This window comes from Mus caroli, chromosome 11 (assembly GCF_900094665.2).
Source record: "Mus caroli chromosome 11, CAROLI_EIJ_v1.1, whole genome shotgun sequence".
Classification (NCBI taxonomy): Eukaryota; Metazoa; Chordata; class Mammalia; order Rodentia; family Muridae; genus Mus; species Mus caroli.
In genome coordinates this window covers 50,948,232-50,954,231 of record NC_034580.1, presented here as the reverse complement: position 1 = coordinate 50,954,231, position 6,000 = coordinate 50,948,232, and positions in this window count along the sequence as shown.

The window sequence follows — 6,000 nt, the reverse complement described above, 5'->3', positions numbered from 1 at the left end:
ATTAATTCTAAAAAAAAAAAAGAGAGAGAAAGAGAATACCTCTGAACAATGACTAAGTCTAGAATGGAAAGCTGAGAGACGACTCTTTGGTAAGCATGCTGAGTAGAGGACATCAGGCTGAAGAAGATACATATGCAAAAGCTTGAGGTGTGGGGCAATGGGCTATGCCCAGACAGTCTGGTCTCCAGTTGAGCTGAGGTCTGAACCCTGGTAGAACCCGGTGGTGATAATTCACCTACATGGGACAGTAGGCGTTTCCTCATATCTCCTGAGCCCCTGGCTCCTGTCAAAGTTACCGCCCCCACAATACCCCCCCCCCCACACACACACAGGAGAAGCATGGCTAGGAGTCAGATAGACAATGTCCCAAGCTTCTGACCTTCAGGCTATAATCCTCCCCAGTTACCTAGCAACAGCCCACCATAAGAGGGGCTGCTTGGCCCCACCTCGCTCTCTTACTCTCTCTCTCCTCACTCTCTTACTCTCTCTTCTCACCCTCTTACTCTCTCTCCTCTCACTCTCTTAGTCTCACTCTCTCTTTCCCCCTTCTCTTGGCCATGGCCAGTCTCTCTCTCTCTTCACTTTCTCTCCTTTCTCCCTGCCTTTCTATAATAAAGCTCTAAAACCATAGACTGTCTCTTTTCATCAAGGCCCACTGTGCTTGGATGATGGGATAGGCTTTCTTCTAATGAGCCGTTTCTAATCTCCTGCCAGAGGCCTTCCTGTGCTCCAGCCACGGTCCGGACTAAGGACTCTGACCTGCATGGGAACCTTTCTCCCTCTGCCCTCTTTCCCATATCCCCAGGGCCAAGGGTGTCGCCCCAGGGGCCCGGGTATCGGGAGCTGCCCCTTGTCCACCCCCTGTCGAGTGGGGTCCAGTGGCTTCACACAGCCAGATGTCCATCCGGGGCCAAGTGGAAAGTGTCCGACAGTCCTCTTGCGTCTGCCTGCCCAGAGCACAGGAAGAACTCTGGCTGGCCCTGGGCACTCTCTTCCTCCCCCCTCTTTCAATACACCTTTCCTACCCCAGTTCCCCACACTGAGGTAGGAAAAGAACAGGCTGATTATACTCATCTCATTCAGCCATGTGAGGGCCTGCATATACTATAGTTATATAAACTTTTCCTGGGAGTCCATCTATCACCCCCAAAAGGGCATCGGTGATTGAGAAAGAAAGGATTTTACTCCAGTCTAAGTGAACCAATGGCTTTCATTAGAGATAGTTACATGAGTATGAATTACCTAGGAGTGACTACACCACTGAAGAAAATGACTTACCCAGTAACTGATAATGGCTTATAGATCCTGAAGGTAAGATTTTGTGACCCCTTCTGCCCTAACAACTGTAAACTGACTATATATCTTTGGGGGAAAGGTGGGCCTCATAAACCCCTTTCACATCTTGTGCAGGTGAGCCGAGGGTAATCACAGCTGTCAACCACTCAAGAAAGCAATGGCCATGTCATGCCCAGAGGAAAGCATTCAACCCCATTTGCTGCTTGGGGGCCAGTTCCATCATTCTAACACCCTATGTAAGAGAGCTTACATAGGACAGAGATAATAAGAGTTATCTTGGCTCCTGCCACTGATTCTTTCTGCTCAACTTGGCCACTAACAGGTGGGAAAGAGGACAGAGATGGGACACAGGGATGTGAACCTCACAGGCCCAGGTAGACCTTGATCATTATTGACTCTCTGATCCCTTCCTCCCTTCCTCTTGGCAGCAAATGGGTCCTCTGCCCATCACAGATGAGGCAAGAAATCAACATTAAACAAATCTTATTCTTTCTTGGGAAAATGTAACTCATAAGCAGAAATTCGAAGAGAAAATCTAGTTAGCACTGAGCTCAGAGGACAGAGATCCAAGGTCATTGAGTGCTGTCTCTGGCTTGGTGTCATCGCCCTCCTGGCTCCTCTTTCTTAAATTCTTCCACCCTAGGGCTCTCCCCATTCCTGCTCTGGCAAGCTATAACTAAATAAACCATGTTTGCTCGCATGATGGCTTCAGTAGAAGTATGAATGTCTTCCATCATAAACAATTAACTAATGCAATCTACACAATGAAATTAGCAGGCACAGATCAGATTTTTCTTACCAAAATACATTGTCTTTCCAAAATGTCATACATTCACAATTCTAGTTGAGAGGTCATAACCAAGGGAGGAGTTAGATAATACTAAATGGTTGGAACTATACAATCAATGTCCTAAAAGCAAAAAAAAAAAAAGAAGAAGAAGAAGAAGAAGAAGAAGAAGAAGAAGAAGCTAAAATTGGGGATGGAGAAATGTCTCAGCTATTAAAGCTATTGCTGTTCCTGGAGAGGACCCAAGTTCATTTCCCAACATCCACGTCTGGTCTTCATAATTGTCTATAAGTCCAGCTCCAGAGCATCTGACGTCCTCTTCTGGCCTCTAGGGACACCTGGACATATGCATGTATACACACACACACACACACACACACACACACACACACACACACACACAGAGAGAGAGAGAGAGAGAGAGAGAGAGGGAGAGAGAGAGAGATCATAAGAAAAAACAAAATTTTATCATGTTAATTGTGGTGGTTTGCATAGGAATGGTTCCAATAAGCTCATATCTTTGAATGTTTGGCCATTAAGGAGTGGCACTATTTAACGGGGATTAAGAGAAGTTACCTTGCTAGGGTAGGTGTGGTCTTATGGGAGAGAGCATGTCACTGGGAATGGGCCTTTGGGGTTTAAAATGCTCCAGCCAGACCCAGTGGTTCTGTTCTTCCTACTGCCTGGGGATACTGATGTAGAACTCTCAGCTTCTCCAGCACCATGTCTGCCACCATGCTTCCTACCATAAGGATAATGAACTAAACCTCTGCAGCAGTAAACAAGCCCCAATTAAATATTTGCCTTTATAAGAGCTTACTATGATCATGGAATCTCTTCATAGCAATAGAACACTGGCTGAGACACCAATAAATAATTACAGGCATGTAAATATTATAAATAACTTTCAATCAAAATATTATGGAAAACAAAAGACAATATTCCATTTCTGAATTACAGCAAATCATTTGCTGAATTTCCAGCATGTACCAGTGAACTTGCCCTTAGTCAAGCTATTCAAATAGTGGATCAACTTCTTTCAACTTTCAGTATGTCAATAAATAACGTCAAAAGACATTATTTATTAGATACTTACTGTATAACAAACACTACACTGAACTATTTCTGTATCTGTTACCATTTGCCCATAACAATCTCAATGAGGTAGAAACTGCTAACCCTGAATACCTTACTCACAAGGAAAGCTATCATGACAGAGTTGATCTGTTGACTCTTGTCTCAATATAAAAGCAAGACATTGCCACAGGAGGAATCCTGGGCACATATAACATGAGTCTAGAAGCCTGATGTTGACAATGTGAGACTGTGAAAGGCTGGGATTCTGCAGGGGATAGCCTGTGGTTATGCAGGTCTATGGAACAGGAGGACAGCCATGTGGATCTGCAGAGAGAGATTCTGCTCTTTCTTGTTACAGAGGCTGCTATGGTATCTAACTTGGAACCATGAGTTGGTAGAAATTGCAAGGTGTCTCCAGTGATGCAGAGAAAGGCATTCTGCCTGGAAGGACAATGAGCCAATGAGCATGTGCCTGGGAAAGTGGAATGCTTAGTCATCAGTTCTGTTTAACAGAAGTTTTGAGTTGGCAGATGTTTCCTGACCTTCACTAGGATTATGGCTTCTAACTTGACCTGACCTGCGAAATGTGAATGGAATTACAATTTGCCATTTTCAAGCACACAATCTGAACAATTTGCTTAGGGTTCATGTAACACTGCATGAAGCCTGCCCCCTAGTACAAGAACAAGATAGTGTAGAAAACACCAGACAATCCTCAGTGGGTCTGAAGCACAAACAAGCAACAAGTCTTTGTTTGTTTTAATTTCCTGAGGTTGTTAAGAATCATGTATTAGTCAGGATTCTCTATAGCAGTGGTTCTCAACCTTCCTAATACTGCTACCCTTTAATACAGCTCCTTGTATTGTGGTGACCCCCCAACCACAAAATTATATTTGTTGCTACTTCATTAATGTAATTTTGCTACTGTTATGAACCTTAATGTAAATATCTATGTTTTCCGATGGTCTTAAGTGATCCCTGTGAAAGGGCCTTTCCACCCCCACAGGGGTCATGACCCATAGATTGAGAACCACTGCTCTAGAGGAACAGAACTGATAGCCTGTGTGTGTGTGTGTGTGTGTGTGTGTGTGTGTGTGTGNTGTGTGTGAGAGAGAGAGAGAGAGAGAGAGAGAGAGAGAGAGAGAGAGAGAGAGAGAGTGAGTGTGTGTGTGTTTGTTGGTGTGCATGCATGTGTAAATATAAAGGATATTTGCTAGAATAGCTTTCAGGCTGTAGTCCAGCTAATCCAACAATTGCTGTCTACCAATGGATAGTCCAAGAATCCAGTAGCTGTTCAGTCCACAGAACTAAATCTTTCAGCTGGTCTTCAGTATATGCTGCAATGCTGAAGAAGTAGGTTCTAATGCCAGTGAATGAATGGACTTGTGAGCAAGAACAAATAGGCAAAGAGCAGTTCCTTCGTCCATGTCCTTTATACAGGCTGCCAGCAGAAAGTATGGCCCAGAATGAAGGTAGATATTCCTACACCAAAAGATACAGATTAAAACTGGGTCTTTCCACTTCAAAAGATTTAAAGAAAATAAAACCCTTACAGCTACACCCAGTCACTTGGGTTTTAGTTAATTCTAGATGTAGTTAGGTTGAGAACCATGAATACTATCATAGAACATAGCCTAACCCAAATAGCTGATATACTATGTGACAAGGGATAGGTCCCCCCCATCCCGGTCTCACAGGTTCTTGTGCTTCATTTTCTTCCTCCATATTGGCAGGTTAAGGGATGATAACCTCACAGAAACTGTTGCATAAGGGACACAGCTGGTATACATGAGACACTCACAGTAATAGCTAAGAAGAGGTTCTCAACAAATAGAGCTACAGCTATTTTGTAGGTTTGATAGATGCCACTCATCCCTGGTGTCACACTTCCTGTCTCCCTGTCTTCAGCCTACAAAAGCAGAACCCAGTGCAGGCTCAGCCTTACTGCTGCTGCTCAGGCTGCACCACCAGTCCATGCTGCTTTCCCATGGCCCTGCCTCTTAATCTTCTCTGAACAACCAAGGAATGGTTGGTTGAGAGATGATGCAGGATTCTTGCACAACAGCATCCCTCTCACAACAGGGGGTTAAAACCACCCAGCTTCTCTAAGATGTGCACAGGTGATCCTTAAAGCTTCCCTGTTTAGCCTTAGGAAATTCTCATAGAATGGACTCTCTGATGTTGTCCTAAGATTATCTACACATCAGCTTCTCCTCCAGTCCTTGGTGCCAACCAAATATATAGTCAGGTACATGGAGGTGACTTCATGTTCCACTCTGTTGAGTCGTCTTCAGGTGAGGCGTCTCTATATATAAAATAGCTGGTTCTGCCTGGGCTTCTTTTCCTGTTGCTGTGATAAGATATCCAGACAAAAGCAATTTAAGGTAGGAATGGTTTGTCTCACAGTTCGGGGTTACAGTCAATCATGGCAGGGAAGTCGCAGTGGCATGAACATGAGGTAGCCATTGTCGTATATGCTTAGTGGCTACCATATAGTGGCTCAAAATCACTATAATTCCAGATCCAAGGGATTCAATTTCTTCTTCGGAACTCAGGGGACTCATGCATTACATGGTACACATAAAAGCACACAGGCACACACACACACACACACACAAATAATAATAATAATAATAATAATAATAATAATAATAATAATTCCTTAAAAAGAAAAATAAGTCAGACTCAAAAAGGATAAGAACGCCACATGAAGACCAAAAGAATCAACTAACCTGAACCCTGGGGCTCTCAGAATCTGAATCACCAACCAAAGAGCATACATGAACTAGACATAGGCCCTCTGCACTTATGTAGCAGATGTGCAGCTCAGTCTTCATGTG